This window comes from Nicotiana tomentosiformis, chromosome 6 (assembly GCF_000390325.3).
Source record: "Nicotiana tomentosiformis chromosome 6, ASM39032v3, whole genome shotgun sequence".
Lineage (NCBI taxonomy): Eukaryota > Viridiplantae > Streptophyta > Magnoliopsida > Solanales > Solanaceae > Nicotiana > Nicotiana tomentosiformis.
The window spans coordinates 51,567,630-51,585,203 of record NC_090817.1 but is presented as its reverse complement, the minus strand read 5'-3'; the positions used below and the strand labels follow the sequence as shown (position 1 = coordinate 51,585,203).

At 42.4% G+C, this 17,574-nt stretch overlaps 1 long non-coding RNA gene across 2 annotated transcripts in view; it reads left to right on the top strand.

The window, feature by feature from the left end:
* The window catches only part of LOC104107680 (uncharacterized), a 34,180-nt gene that overhangs the window by 7,589 nt on the left and 9,017 nt on the right, over positions 1-17,574 (top strand). Inside the window, exon 4 of one of the 2 annotated variants that reach the window (XR_011408561.1) lies at positions 12,316-12,405. This is a non-coding gene — a long non-coding RNA (uncharacterized lncRNA). Of the gene's footprint in view, positions 1-12,315; positions 12,771-17,574 lie in introns of those variants that run through there. The other variant, XR_688843.4, reaches the window with a different exon arrangement.

Genomic DNA, 17,574 nt, shown 5'->3' with positions numbered 1-17,574 from the left:
ACTCCCAACTGAGTTTAACCACCTGGTGCTATCCAATTTCAAAAGCAAGGCTAGTTGTATATTCATATCTGAGTGTAGCGACTGTAGAATAATGCGAGAATTAGATTATTACTTTCGACCATTGATGGTATATAAACAATTGCCCCCAAATGATGCGAGAATGTACTGATTATATGTGATTAAATGCTCAAAATAAAGGTAATTTAATTCATCTGCCCAGCTTGTTAACACAGCACATTGAATATACTCAGATTTAGAGTATATTCTACTATAAAGGTCAGCTTCAATGATCCTGAAGCAATATTAAATACTTAGCATAATTAGCTTCAATCATTTATCTTTATGCAACGTGACAATGACTTTTCTACAGCCACCGCAGTAGACAAGTTGCTGAATTGTGCAGTGTTGGAAAAAAAAAAGGAAAAATTACCTTATTACTGGTCAATGCACTTATGCTACTTACCCTTGTCTTGTAATAGCAAATTTTATCTTTCTTTTTGTATACGGTCGAGATCGAGTTCTCCTACGACATGAAAGGACGGACTCGGAACATGACAATGTAAGGCTGAAGATCGGCACCGAGTCACACCGGGCTAGATCCCGGGGTTAGGATACCTGCCTTCGAGAATATTGAGTCCGAGACCTCGGAGTCGACCCTAGCCCGAACGAGCTCTAAGAAATATTGTTAGCATAACCAACATAAGACCGAAATATCTGTAACCGGGCAGATATTGCGGAGGGAATATCGGCGTGTATAAGTAAGGAACCGGGTATCAACAAATCAAGGGATTTTTACCCTTTATAGAATTGTACCTAAAGTAGGACTCCTCTACTATATAAAGGGGGTCTGATAAATATATAGAACACATTGTAACACGCATTCAAAGCCAATACATCATTATATTTCTCTTTACGCTCTTGTTCTTCTGTGTCCTGATACTGATCGAAGTGTACCTGGCTCGAGGGTGATTAACCTTCCAAGGCTAAGACTGTTCAATTCGTGTGGTTTGCATTTACTTTACCATTATTTATTTCAATTGCAATCTAATTTATCTTTTTGTGTGAAGTTAATCCACATATCCTTAAACCCACTTACAAATTCAATTGTTATCCGATTTTGAGGGTAAACTGTTTGGCGCCCACTGTGGGGCTAAGGATAATAGTGGTTATTTGATACAAATCTCCATAGCACACACTACTTTACACTTGTTCTTTGAAGTGCCTCTAATTGCAGGTTAAAATTTAAAATGTCAAACTCTCAATCAGCACCCCTACATGTTGACAATGAGTCTGGTCATCACGGTGAAAATAACAACATAGCGCCCGGTGACGAGGTACCGCCCGTTGATCCCATCGGAATTCCGGCTGCGGACCCGATTGGCGCTAATTCACATGTGGCTATCGACACTAACCTGCCTACCGACCCCGAGAATATCATCCGTGGCAGAGCCCGATCGGCAGCTCAAAATACACAAAACATTGGAGGAGACGGGATCAGTTTATGGGTGATCTTTGAAATGTTACAGGCTCAACAGGCGGTGATAGCTCAGTTACAGAACCAAAGCCATGCATCGAACAGAGTTGAACCCGATCCACCCCGGGAAGTCACCCGCAATGATGAACAGGTCGCAGAAAGGTCAAACGAAAATGAATCAGGGGCTAACCCCGAGATCATAAAGATGCTCGAAGAACTGACAAAACGAGTAGAATCGGGGGAGAAGAAAATTGAAGCTAATGAATAAAAGGTGGAAACCTAGAATTCCAAGGTAGACCAAATCCCAGGAGCACCGCCGATATTGAAAGGCCTGGATTCCAAGAAGTTCGTGCAAAAATCTTTTCCTCCGAGCGCGGCTCCAAAGCCGATCCCTAAGAAATTTCGCATGCCCGAAATGGTTAAGTACAACGGAACGACCGACCCAAATGAGCATGTAACCTCTTACACATGTGCCATCAAAGGGAACGACTTGGAGGATGATGAGATCGAGTCTATCTTGTTGAAGAAGTTCGGAGAGACCCTATCAAAAGGAGCGATGATATGGTATCACAACTTACCTCCTAATTTTATTGACTCATTTGCTATGCTTGCGGATTCTTTCGTGAAAGCACACACTGGGGACATCAAGGTCGAGACCAGGAAATCGAACCTTTTCAAAGTAAAACACAAGGATAGCGAGATGCTCAGAGAGTTCGTGTCCCGATTTCAAATGGAACGAATAGACCTGTCACTAGTCGCTGATGATTGGGCCGTTCAGGCTTTCACCCAAGGGCTCAATGTTCGAAGCTCGATGGCTTCACAACAGTTGAAACAAAACCTGATAGAATATCCGGCCATTACTTGGGCCAACGTGCATAACCAGTATCAATCGAAAATCAGAGTCGAAGATGATCAACTCGGGGTCCATTTAACCCGTCAGAATTATCGACAGAGTCAAGAGAGACATCGATCGTAAATCGAGATCAAACAGGGATCGTATCAGCTGTATAATGGAGACCGAAGAAGCAGTGGGTCCGGGCGAAACTCTATGAGAAATGAAAGGATAAGTGATCGAGGTCGGAGCAATCGGGGACTCATGAGCAAAAACAGCTTCGACAAGCCCATCGAGCCTAAAGAAGCACCGAGGTTATCGGAATATAACTTTAACGTCGATGATGCCGCCATTGTATCAGCTATCGGATGCATCAAAGATACCAAATGGCCTCGACCTCTATAATCTGATCCAACCCAAAGGTATCCTAACCAGATGTGTAAATATCATGGCACTCATAGCCACAGAACGGAGGATTGCCGACAGTTGAGAGAGGAAGTTACCCGACTATTCAACAACGGGGATCTTCAAGAATCCTGAGCGACCGAGCCAAGAATCATTTCAAGAATAGGGATTCTAACAAACAGACCGAACAAGATGAATCTCAACACGTCATTAACATGATCATCGGTGGGGTCGATGTCCCTCAAGGGCCGTTGTTGAAGCGCACCAAAGTGTCCATCACGAGGGAAAAACGGACTCGAGATTACATATATGAAGGAACCTTGTCTTTCAACGACAAGGACGTGGAAGGGATCGTGTAGCCCCACAATGATGCACTAATAATAGTTGTACTCGTAAATAAATTTCGAGTTAAGCGCGTGTTAATTGATCCAGGTAGCTCGGCCAACATCATCCGATCGAGGGTCGTGGAGCAGCTCAGTCTACAAGATCAAATTGTGCTTGCAGTCCGAGTAATAAACGGATTCAACATAGCATGTGAAACCACTAAGGGGGAGATAACATTACCGGTGAACACCGCCGGGACCATCCAGGAAGCTAAGTTTTATGTGATCGAAGGAGACATGAGGTACAACGCTTTGTTAGGGAAGCCATGGATCCACAGCATAAGGGCAGTGCCCTCGACTCTGCACCAAGTGTTAAAATTCCCAACACCAGGTGGGATTAAAACAATCTACGGAGAAAAGTCAGCCGCAAAGGAGATGTTTACGGTCGAAGAGGCGATTCTGATATCCGCACTTGCAACGACAAAGGGGTCGGGATCGGTCGCAAAGCAAGAAGCTAAATAGGAATTACCGACACCAGTCCTGACTCAATCGGAGAAACAGGGGACTGATAAAGATGATGATTACGGGGTCCCCAGATCTTTCATTGCCCCCGATGACTCAGATGCTACAAAATTAACAGTCGAGGAACTAGAGCAAGTCGCATTGAGTGAACATTTTCCCAATCAAAAGGTATACTTGGGTACGGGGTTAATCCCCGAGCTCAGGAAAAAATTCATTCAATTTCTTATAGCTAATGAATATTATTTTGCTTGGCCCCACCTTGATATAACAGGGATCCCGCTGGAGATAACCACTCACAAACTGAGCCTGGACCCGAAGTTCCACCTGGTCAAACAGAAGAGGAGACCCTAGTCCGAGGTAAAAAAATGCTTTCATCAAGGACGAGGTATCTAAACTCCTTAAAATAGGGTCCATTCGGGAGGTCAAATAACCGGATTGGTTAGAAAATGTAGTGGTAGTCTCTAAAAAAGGGAATAAATTAAGAATGTGTGTAGACTATAAGGATTTGAATAAGGCATGTCCCAAGGACTCCTTCCCTTTGCCAAAAATCGATTGCATGATCGATGCCACGGCCGGCCACGAGATCTTAAGTTTTCTCGTTGCCTACTCCGGGTACAACTAAATACGGATGAACCCGAATGAATAGGAAAAAACCTCCTTCATCACTAAGTACGGCACATACTGCTATAACGTAATGCCATTCGGATTAAAAAATACTGGTGCCACTTACCAACGCCTAGTAAACCGGATGTTCGAAGAATAAATAGGAAAATCAATGGAGGTTTACATTGACGATATATTGGTTAAGTCCCTGCGAGCAAAGGACCATTTAAAACATTTGCAGGAAACCTTCAGCATATTGAAGAAATACAATATGAAGCTGAACCTAGAGAAATGTGCGTTTGGAGTTGGATCAGGTAAATTCCTCGTGTTCATGGTATCCAATCGAGGAATCGAGATCAACCCCGACAAGATCAAAGCCATCGAATATATCACGGTTGTGGACAATGTGAAGGTCGTGCAAAGATTAACCGGGCGCATAGATGCCCTGGGGCGATTGATTTCGAGGTCCTCCAATAAGATCCACCGGTTCTTCACACTATTGAAGAAAAGGAATAACTTATCATGGACCCCGGAGTGCCAACGGGCCTTGGAGGAGCTCAAGCGGTATCTATCGAGCCCATCGCTGCTTCACATGCCGAAGACAGACGAACAACTATACTTGTACTTGGTAGTATCGGAGATAGCGGTAAGTGGAATCCTGGTCCAGGAAGAACAAGGTATGTCTCACCTAGAAAAGCTGGCTTTCGCTTTGCTAAGCGCCTCTAGAAAGTTAAAATCATACTTCTAGTGTCACCCCATATGTGTCGTGACTACTTACCCGTTGAGGAATGTTATGCATAAGCCCTGAGCTCTTGGGCCGGTTGGCCAAGTGGGCCGTGGAAATCAGTGGGTTCGATATTGAATATTGACCCCGGATCGCCATTAAATCTCAAATTTTGGCAGACTTTGTGGCCAACTTTATGCCGACCCTAATACCCGAGGTCGAAAGAGAGTTATTAATCAACTCAGGGACCTCTTCGGGGATATGGACCCTCTTTACGGACGGCGCCTCGAACGCAAAAGGGTCCGGACATGGCATTATATTGAAGCCACCAACAAGAAATGTAGTTAGACAATCTATTAGAAGTGTGAACTTGAATAACAACGAGGTCGAATATGAGGCCATGATTGTAGGTTTCGAACTAGCCAAAAGCTTGGGGCAGAGGTGATCGAAGCCAAGTGCGACTCCCTTCTTGTGGTAAACCAAGTTAATGGGACATTCGAGGTCAGAGAAGAACGAATGCAAAGGTACCTAGATAAGTTGCAAGTAACATTACATCGGTTCAAAGAATGGACTTTGCAACACGTACCTCGGGATCAAAACAGTGAGGTCGATGCCTTTGCTAACTTAGGATCATCGGTCGAGGACGACGAGTTTAACTCGGGGGCAGTCATACAACTTATGAGATTAGTAATGTAAGAGGTCCATACCGAGATTAACTCAACGAGCCTAACTTGGGACTGGAGAAATAAATATATAGAATATCTGAAGACCAGAAAAATGCCCTTGGATACAAAAGAATCGAGGGCCCTGCGTACAAAGGCAGCCCGGTTTAGCCTGTCCGAAGATGGAACCCTGTTCAGAAGAACATTCTATGGCCCACTCGCGATATGTCTAGGACCAGGGGATACCGAGTACGTTTTGAGGGAAATCTACGAAGACACCTATGGAAATCATTCAGGCGCTGAATCATTGGTTCGAAAAATAATCAGAGCCGGCTACTACTGGACCGATATAGAAAAGAACGCGAAGGAGTTCATACGAAAATATGATGAATGTCAAAGACACACTCCGATGATTCATCAGTCCGGGGAGCTACTGCATTCGGTTTTGTCACCATGGTCGTTCATGAAGTGGGGAATGGATATCGTTGGCCCCCTTCCGTGGGCACCTGGTAAGGCTCAATTTATATTGTTTATGACTGACTATTTTTCTAAGTGGGTGGAAGCCCAGGACTACGAAAAGATCAGGGAGAAAGAAGTCATTGATTTCATTAGGGACCACATCATATGCCGGTTTGGGATGCCGACCGAGATCGTATGCAACAACGGGAAACAATTCTTCGGCAGCAAAGTAAGCAAGTTTCTCGAAGATCATAAGATCAAAAGGATCCTATCGACACCCTACCACCCTAGTGGGAATGGACAAGCAGAATCGACCAACAAAACCATACTCCAAAACCTCAAAAGGAGGTTGACCGACGCCAAAGGAAAATGGAAGGAAATCCTTCCCGAAGTCTTATGGGCATACCGTACGACATCGAAGTCCAGTACCGAGGCCACCCCGTTCTCACTGGTTTATGGCGCCGAAGCTCTGATACCGGTAGAAGTCGGAGAACCAAGTCTCAGGTTCTGATACGCAACCAAGGAATCAAACAACAAGGCTATGAATACGAGCCTAGATCTATTAGACGAAAGGCGCAAAGCAACCTTTGTCCGGTTGGCCGCCCAAAAATAGTGGATCGAGAGATATTACAATCGAAGGGCCAACCTTCGATATTTCAATATCGTGGACTTGGCATTAAGGAAGGTCACGCTAAATACCTAAAACCAGAACGAAGGGAAGTTGGGACCAAACTGGGAAGGCCCTTATCAAATTATCGAGATCACCGGTAAAGGATCGTACAAACTCGGAACAATGAACGGTGAGCAACTACCGAACAACTGGAACATATCTCACTTGAAGCGATACTACTGTTAAGGTACGACCTCATTCATTTCCTTTTATTTATTTGCATTCCGAACTAACACCTTCAGCCGATCATCAAAGTACGATACAATCTTTAGGCTTGAAAGCATGCGTTGCACTCTTTTTCCCTTGAACCGATTTTGTCCCAAATAGGTTTTCTGGCAAGGTTTTTAATGAGGCAACAGTAAATCGTGCTAAATTAGAATTGAAGGCCGGTTACGAACCGGTATCGAAGATCACGACAACAGTATTCGAGGCCTATCTACGATCGGCCCCAAACACTAGGGGGCATTAGCCTCGGATAACGATTTTAGAAAGTAAAGAAACTTTATGATTGAATGGTCTCGGCTCAATCAATAGGATTTACTGTAAGGGCCAAACGGTCAAATGAACCATGCTCGCATAGACTGCTCGAGCCCTGGAAAAAATCTTGTACACATGTGTAACTATTACGCACAAGAATAAAAGAAGTCTCTACCTTGCGGATAAATATCTTGTCCCTTAAAAATTTCTCTTCTTTCTTAAAGAATTTCCTACATACGATCCCCTAAAGGTATCAAGCCCAAGGGCCGCCTTATCCGGGTTCAAACAATCACTCCTAACCAGGAACTGCCCTCCAAAAACAAACTCGGACCGCTCGGGCTATCGGAGCCCGGGGGCACAAGACCTATTAGGCAGCGCCCGAACCTTAAAGGCTACGGCTATCCCCATTCAGGGACTGTTATCTTAGGCAATCCCGGATAACTTGAGGTGAAAATCCCACTGGGCAACACCCGAACCAAGAAGGCTATGGCCATATTAAAATAGCTCGGAGATGTCCGTGACCCGCAATAAAAAACAAGGCCTTAAAAATTTTCAAAACCGGTTCTAAAGGCTACCCTCGGCAAACTATAATCTAAAAATTATAAGTACTTTGGGGAAACGTTTCCGGTCATACCAAACCCCCATGATGCCTTAAATAAAATAATATCGAAGGCAAGGCTTGTTTGAATCTCCGAACATGACCTAACTATCTCATGCTAAGGCATTTCGATCTTTGCAAACATAAATAATAAAGCAAAGTACACAACAAAACTCAGAGATTGCCGAAGGGAAAAACAAGATTTATATTATATATACGTAAAGTCTTTACAAAGGCCAAACGGCCTTGACAAAAAGTTCAAAAGTACATAAGTACAAAAATACAAAAAATGTACATGACACTTAAACGGCCTAGTCTTCACCGGAGCCCGCTTCGTCGCCAGGGTCTTCGGAGTCTCCTCCACCCTCGGATCCGCTCGAACCCTCAGATTCTTCCTCGCGATAAGCCAACCTCTTGGCCTCGACTTCGAGCCCCTTAGCACTCTCGATTTCTTTCGACAAGTCAAAACCCAAAGCATGAATCTCCTCGAGGGCGTCCCTTCGAGATTTCCACTTCACATGCTCGACGATATCTTTCGTTCGGACCTGGGCTGCCTCGGCATCGGCCTTATATTGGGCCACCATTTTGTCGGCATCGGCTTTAACAACAATGACCACCGACTTGGCCATTTCTAGCTCCTTGGCAAGATTTTCTCGACCGGAGACAGCTACACTTAGCTGAGATTGGATCTCCCAAACCCTTTTGGCCTGAACCTCGGCCTTTTCTTTTGCCGTTCGAAGCTGGACCTCAGCTAAATCCAGTTGCGCCCGAGTAGTCTCCTTTTTCGAGGCCAGGCGGTCTGTCTTGCCCCTCCATTCGTCGGTCTCGGCCTTGACAGCATCCATCTCAGCTCGCAATTATTCGATCCGATCAATTTTTTGTTGGACCTGCGGATTTCGATCGTTAGTCACCGAGCCTAGTTCATCGTCATTAACCTCAAATATTTTTATCTGCTCAACCAAATCGGCATGCTCCTTCTGAGCTACCTCCATCTCAGCTCGGAGGCTCTGAGCCTCCCCCTCACGCTGCTCGCTAAGAAGTTTGTAAGAATCTCTCTTCTCAGTGAGCCCTCGGACCTCGGCCTCAAGCTATTTTATCTTATCCCAATATCGGAGAAAGGTCTCATGATGAAGCACCGAGGCTTGCAGATACAAAGAAAAATGTTAAGATTATCTACAAAATAGTCTAAGTATGAATTGAAATCATCAAGAGATATTTAAAGTTACCCGGTTTAGCGCATGTTGTGCTTCATTGAACAGGCAGGGCGCATCTACATCATTCATCTTAGCTTGGTCCTCCTCGGTCACCAAGCATCGAAGATTGCTGGCCACCTCTACACGGGCGGAAAGGATCCGGGCATCCTCCAGAATGGAGATGACGATCAATCGCTTCCGGTCGGGATCCACACTCGGAGCTGGAAACCGATTGACCAGCTTCGGGCTTGAAGAAGGCCCGCTTGTTCCCGAAGATAGACTTTTCTTCGGAACCTCCAAGTCACCCAACTCGGTGACGTCCTCCGTGGAAGTAGAATCTATGCCATCAAAAAATCCGCGGAAGGGGTTGTCCGCTCCGAGGACCCCCTCGTTGGGACGTTCCTTCACCGTCTGAGCCTCGTTGTACATGGACTCAGTGAACGAAGGAGACTCGGTGATGTTGATCACACCATGTGCTTCCTTTAGGGTGTCACCCACATCCTGAGAAGCTTCGGCCACGGCCTCTTCGTCAGCCTCCCTAACTTGAGGAAGATCGGCCTCATCTCTCTCCGGTTTCGGATTCACCTTCGAGTCGTGACGACACTCGAGCCACCAGATTGAAGTCTTCTTCTTCTTGTTCTTCTTCGGATTCATCCCTCAGCCGATAGAGAGAATCTGAAGATGGTGCTCGAGCGCTGGTGCTTTCTTTGGATTTACACACTAACCTTCTCCTTGGCTTCTTCTTCTCCGAGCTCGGAGAACTCGGAGCCCTTTTTCTTTTCTTCTCTTCACCCTGTCTCGGAGCAGGGGACTCGATGGGCAAATCATCGCTACCGGATGGGGGCCTCATTTTGACATACTTGGATAAACCTGCAAAAGGAAATAAGACAAGTGAGGACTTAATGATGCAAAAGGAAAACCAAATATTACTCATGAAAGAGATCTCACCGTGCGAACGGGCCTCCCATCGTCCCTTTGAAAGCTCGCGCCATGAACACTCGGAATAAGGCCTTTTTAATACGATGCCCTTGACCCACTCCTTGAGTCGAGGAACTGCATTTGGGACCTGAGCAACAGTTGCACCACCACAGAACACCGATAAGAATGAAGGAAAAAAATGATAAATTAAATTTTAGAAGAAAATTTATACTAACGTGACATGTTTCACTTCTTAGGGGACGGCATGTGCTCGGCCGGGATCAAGTCTGAAGTCCTCACTCAGACGAAATTGCCTAGCCAACCTCGATCCCTATCTTTATCGATACTCAAGAATGGGGCCTTACTAGCCCGACGGGCGAGCTTGATCAGTCCCCCCAGTAGAGTCGGGGACCGTACAAATGCATGAGGTGTTCGATAGTGAAAGGGCACACTTCGATCTTGCTTATAAAGAAACGGAGGAGGATTACGATCCTACAGAAAGAAGGGTGAATTTAACCGAGGGTTACCTCGTATCTTTTGCAAAAGTAGATGATAACCGGATCCAAGGGGCCCAGCATGAAGGGATAAGTGTAAACACTTAAAAATCCCTCGACATGGGTGGTGATGGCCTCGTCGGGTTCAGGAACCACCACATGTTTGTCAACTCAGTTACAATCCTTTTTGACTTCGGAGAGAACATCCTCGGTGATCGAGCAGATGTACCGCGAGACTACCTCGCACCGGCCCGGTGTGGAGGAGGGCTTTTCAACCTTAAAATCAGCGTTGACCGGGAACCCTCCCCCCTTCCCCCCCCCCCCGGGGGGGATGAAAATTTTTAAAGGAGGTTCTGGTACTGGTTCCTCGATAACAGTATGCAAAACGATCTCTTCGGGCCGCGAGGTAGGAGTTTCTTTTTGGGGAACGGTTTTTGAAGTCTTCGCCATTTTATTGAAAATGAATGAAAAAAAGAGGAAGAAGAGGAAGTTAAAAGAGTACACTTGATGAGTTGGAATGAAGACAGAATAGAAGTTCTTATAAAACGATCTCAAATAACCGAAATATAAGTGCCTAAAATATTAATATTGCTAAGGTACGAGGGCAGAAGGTTTGAATGTAAAGTTTGAATGAGCAAATGAGAGGGTATTTATAGTTTTTCAACAACGGTTCATATCCAGGAGTGGCCGACCAGCAACTGACAAACATTTAATCCCATTAAGACTTTACTGACGGGACGTTTTGACTGTTTTGCTGTTTCTGTCGTGTGGTGTCGAATAAAAAATTGAAAGCTCATGTCGTTTCTCGTCATCTTCTCTCCGAAAAATGAGGGTACTATTTGTATACGGGCAAGATCGAGTTTTCCTACGACATGAAAGGACGACTCAAAATATGACAATGCAAGACTAAAAATCGTCCCCGAGTCACACCGGGCTAGAACCCGGGGTCAGGATACCTGCCTTCGAGAACATTGAGTCCGAGACCCCGGAGTTGACTCTAGTCCCGAACGAGCTCCAAGAAACATTGTTAGCATAACCAACAGAAGATCGAAATATCGTAACCGGGCAGATGTTGCGGCGGAAATCTCGGCGCGTATCAGTAAGGAATCGGCGATCCACAAATCAAGGGATTTTTACCTTTTATAGAATTGTACCTAAAGTAGGACTCATCTACTATATAAAGGGGGGTCTGATAAATATATGAACACATTGTAACATGCATTCCAAAGTAATACATCATTATTACTTCTCTTTAAGCTCTTGTTCTTCTATGTCCTGACACTAATCGAAGCGTACCTGGCTCGAGGGTGATTAACCTTCCAAGGCTAAGACTGTTCAATTCGTGTGGTTTGCATTTACTTTATCATTATTTATTTCAATTGCAATCTAATTTATCTGTTTTGTGTCAAGTTAGTCCACTTATCCTTAAAACCACTTCCAAATTCAATTGTTATCCGATTTTGAGGGTAAACACTTTTCTAAGGAAAGCATATACTGATATTTAAAGAACAATTTTGAAGAGCTCATCGCTATCAAGTTTACCTTGTGGGAATCAGAGTTCCAATAGTTAAGAAGATTCTTAAAGTGAGATTCCTACATATCTATCGACCTACTCTCCATTCAAATCATGTCATTGACATAGGCTTCAAAGTGGTCTTTTCTTAATTGATTTTTATACTTTCTCCAAACAACCTGAGTTGAATCAAAAGCCCGTGTTTTTGCGTCCTCGTGAATGTCATATTTTTCCTACAAATTTTGTGCAATTAGGTTTGTGTAAAAAATATGAAATATCATTCACGCTTATTGAAAATTGTGAACTTCAAACTTTGATATATTTATACATATCATCTTTTGTGTCTAGTTTCCTCCATTTATAATGACCTGGTCAGATTTGTGCATTTGAACTGCGTTTTCCTATTTGCTATTTCCCGTATGCTTGATTGTCATTTTTTGACTTGTAGGGATGGTTCGTTTGGTTCCGAGAAGGCTTTGGAGTAAATTGGAATACTTAGTTCCATTTTTGGAAGCTTAAGTTGTAAGAGTTAACCAAGGTTAGATATTTGTATAAATGACCTTGGATCGTGATTTGATTTTTCCAATACGTTCATATGGTGATTTTAGACCTAGGCGTATGTTCGGATTTGGATTTGGAGGTACCTAGGGTGTTTGGGCTCTATTTACCGAAAGTTGGCAATTTGAAGGTTTGGAAAGTTTAATAGTTTGACCGGGAGTTGACTTTGATGCTATCAGGTTCACATTGTTGTTTCGGGACTTAGAATAGGTGTGTTTTGTCATTTCAAACTTTTTTGCAAAGTTTGGTTGCATTCCGAGTTAGTTAGGCATGAATCGGATGCTCGGTTGTGAATGTTTGAATTTCTTGAACTTGAAAATATGCTACATGTGTTTTAGTGCTTGAGTCATGGTTGTAGATATTATTTTGGTATTTTTAGCTTACGAGCGAGTTCATATGAGGTTTATATACTTGTATGGATATTCGGAGTGGGGCCTGAGGTGTTCGGGTGAGTTTTGGATTGGTTTCAGATTGATTTTGGAAAGTGCAAATTTTGTTGGTGCGGCAGACATCGCATTTGCGATGTTCTGCTTGCATTTGCAAGTTCCGCATTTGTGATATGTAGCTAAGAAGGAAGGCTTTGCCTTTTTGAAGATGGTGTCGCAATTACGATGTCCGCTTTTGCGAAAGGGGCTTCATATTTGCAACGATTGATTTTGACCATGTGGGCTCGGAGTTATATTTTTTGACTTTTTGGGTATTGAATAAAAATTGAAGCTTTATTGTTTGGAATTGATTCCTATAGCATTGTTTGACGTTATTGAGTTGTTTTTTGGCTTGATTCGAGCGGTTGGAGGTGATTTCTAAGGGAAAGTCGATTTTTTGCTAATTAAACATTTTGTATTAACTACCAATGTAAATATTTACAAAGAAGAGCAGATCACCACGACCTTCTTCAAAGAAAAAACTGGAAAAACATTACATAAACCTGCACTTCCTATGCTTTTAGCCTTCTTTACACAATTGATCTCAAAGTGCTAATGACTTATTATTTACATTTACTTAGTAGAACATGTGTATGTCCTTCAGCTCTAATGTTGCATATACAAGCCATCCCTAGCTAGGACCTCCCATGCAGTAGCTTGTTCAAAGATCCTTGAATTCGCTCGATCCACATTGTGTAGATGTATTCTGTATAGACTAGCTTGAGCATCCTAGCCATCTGTGATCTTCCCTTGGACTTCATTACAATCCATTGCTATCTAACATGCCAAGATCCTGTAAAAGGATGCTAAATTTGAAGCCAATGCAAGAGCCTGTTCCATAGATTTCTGCCATACCCACATTCAGCAAAAATGTGATCCCTTATTTCAGGCATTTGTTGGCAAAAGCAGCATGTATCATCTATTTGGATACCAAAAGTTCTTTAGTCTATTTGCAGCTAGAATTCTTTCTTGGACCTGAAGCCACATACTGAAGATTGCTTTTGGTCTTGCTTGATTCTAGCACATCAAACTTTTCCATGGGACTTTTTGCAGGGTCCCTAGCAGTTGCAGATACATTTGTTTGATAACAGTGTTATGTTGATCCTGCCTACTATTAATAAGTCTCAGATTACTTCTTGCCTCAAATATTTTTTTAACCATCCAACATGCTTGTTTTGGTACTCCCATGCTAGTAAAAACCTATTTTTTGATGTACTAGCTATGGATTCATTAGATCCAATACTTGTCTTTTTTGTTTTCCATCTCCCAGAAGGTTTTGGTTATAGCAGCTTTGTTCTACAAATCCAGGTTGATCAGATTTAGCCCCCTGCAGCTCTTGGAGAACACATCCTATCCCAAGCAACCAAGGATTTTTTGGTTATTGTATTCACCCCTAATCAAACATAGTTTCTACAATAGGCTTCAATTGCTTTAATGACTTAAGCATGAATGATAAGAATTTGAGCCTAGTAATCTTGTATGCCAAAGATCACAGTTTGAACCAATTGAATTCTACCAGCATAAGAGAGTTTCTTTGTTGTCCATGAAGAGATTCTGGCCACTATTTTGTCAATAAGTGGTTGCCATTGCATCACTAAAAGCTTCTTAGTGGCAAGTGGTATGCCTAAATATTTGAAAGGAAGAGACCCTTGACTCTATCCCAAAGTCTGTTGTATCTCTTGCTTCAATTCAGTACTAACCCCTCCATAGTATATTGAGCTTTTGGCCAGGTTTGCTTTAAGTCCAGATGCTTCTGAAAAAGTATTAAATTTTCTATGTAGAAGAGCAATAGAAGTAGCATCCCTTCTTGTGAATAATTGGAGATCATCAGCAAAGCTCAAATGAGTCAGATCAAGCTTTAAGCACATAAGGTGATAGTGAAAAGCCTTCTCCTACTTGAGTGTCTTTAAATTATTGCTCAGATATTCCATTGTTATGGCGAAGAGAAAGGGAGACATGGGGTCTCCTTGCCTGAGTCCTCTAGCCGCATCAAATAGTTTGGTAGTCTCCCTATTAATGAGAATAGTATAATTAACAATTGACACACTCTAAGATTCATTTAATGAATTGGTCTAGAAAGCCTAGGCCTTCTAGAACTTGATGCAAGTACCTCCAATCAATTGTATCATAAGCCTTCTAAATGTCTACCTTGATGAGGCACCTTGGAGATATATTTTTCCTAGAATAGGCTTTAACTAACTCATGAACCAGTAGGACATTATCTGCTACCTTCTGCCTGGTATAAAACTTACCTGAGTATCATAATCAATTTAAGCAATAACTTTTTGTAACGTATTAGCTAGCACTTTAGCTATTAGTTTATACAAAACTCTGCAGCAATCAATAGGTATGTATTCTTTAACACTAGAGTATTTTTTCTTGTTGAGGTAAGTATCTTGCCTAATCTTGTGTGAGAGAATAACCCTTAGGTTTGGACCTTATTTTTTTAATTGTTATGTCTGTAAAGTAACATATATGCAAGGTGGCGAGCGTATATACGGGTGCTATATATGAAGTATGATCGGATTAGATTCTAGGCTTCTATTATACCTTAATTTGATTGTGTGCTCTCTATGATACATTTATAATCCATTGTATGACCACGTGTGTGATGATCCCAAATCTCACCAAAGTCGTAACGATGCCTACCACTGCTTGCTAAGCAAGCTAATATTCAATATACAAAAAACAACTTCAATAACAATAAGGAATAGTCTCAAAAGCAGAATATGGTAAATAATTGTAGTAATATAGCGACACAGCTGAAATACTATCCCAGAACCTAGTGGCAACAAATACATGAGCTCTATATAATAAATAAGTACAAAAGTCTGAATAACGATACAATGCTATTAGAAGTACATAAGAGGTAGCAACAAAAGTAAAGGAAGGGACTCCAAGGCCTGCAGACGGAAATAGCAGTGCTACCTTGAAATCACCAATGGGTACCGGTGCAACTCTCTAACAATCAGCTCTATCAGCAACATCTGAATCTGTGCATAAAGTGCGTAGTGTAGTATGAGTACAACTGACCTCATGTACTCGATAAGTAGCAAGCCTAACCTCGGATTGAAGAAAGTGACAAGATTGGCAAAGTCCGCTACTCACTTTCAACAGTCAACAGTAATAATAATAGCATAATAGTAAGAAAATAAAAAAGGGAAAGCAACTCAAGAATAGCAAGTTCAACTTATCCACATTAATAGGAAATAGGCTCACTTTCCAATCAAATAAATGAATTCATCAATCTCAAGATATAAAACATCAATTAGCATGAGGAAGATGCGTCTCTATGCCTGCATGAGGAGTAACAATGCAAAAATCAACGAATTCACAGTTAGATTATCAAATAAGAACAATCTCAGCATTGTACGGGTGCCTGACATAAATCCTCTCACTTAGCACATACTAAGAGCCTACACTCACATGGACAAAGTAGTATGGGTTATCGCCTGACTTCGGAGGGGTGGATCCTAGCCCTAGCGCATGATCGGATCAAAATTCAACTATCATAACTCAATCCAATGGCTTGGCACATGCGTCACCTCAATATCAATACCACTCAGCCCAAAAAGGAAGTTTGGCATATGCGTCACCTCAATATAAATATTTATACAACTCTATGGCCCTAGTTCAGACATTAATTCGCTCAAATCATAATATTCCAACGTCTCACAATATCAGAAATCAATTTAATGCACAAATTGTACCAACGTGCCACAAATCCACTCAAACTCGTAGTACTCAAGTAAGGAAACCAACAACACGTGAGATAATAGGTAAGAAGTATACATAACTAATGATATAACATGCGGATATAATATCATGACTAAAGAAAGTATGACTATAATCAAGGCAAACAGCTCAACATAGTAAAATAGCCATATCATGCCTCAAACAAATAAGCACATAGCCTAGACATGATTTCTAACATGAATAATAGATCAGTAGTCATAAAAATAGGGAAAACACGATAACACGAAGGCGTGATAGCAAAACAAGGCACATAGTAGCCTAAAGCCTACCCGGATAATGAATAACCACAGTGCATACATATACGCTCGTCACCATGGACGTGTGTCAACCCCAACACATAACAAGCATTGTAATCTACGAGAAGAATATCCTCAAGCCAAGCCTAGGTAAGATACTTACTTCAAAGAGTGAGAATCAATACTCCAAAAATCCCTTGCCACTCGAATCGGCCTCCGAACGGGTCAAATCTAGCCAAAAATAACTCAATAACGTCAAAAATGGCTATTGAAATCGATTCAAAGTAATACAGCTCCAATATTTATCAAACTGCAAAAATTTAACCCGTGCTCGCCTCCCGGAACTCGACCAAAGTCACAAATCCTGACTACCCATTCGAATATAAGTCCAAATATACAAGTTTCAACCAATTCCGACTCCGATTCGAGGTTCAAATTTCCATTTTTCACTATCCAAAACCATAGTCAAAATCCTCAAATTTCTCATTCAAACCACATAATCTATGTGTAATAATCCATGGGTAATCAAGATAAAATATTAAAATCAAGTAGAAATCACTTACTTCTTGCCTTGTGTGATACTCCTCTTCTAAAATTGCTCTTCCCCAAGTCCAGGCTCAAAATATGAAATAATGGGTCTAAGTCCTGAAATAAGACAACTTATAATTCTGCCCAGTGATACCCTTCGCGAACGCGGCCCAAGCCTCGTGTTCACGAAGCACAAACAGCCCT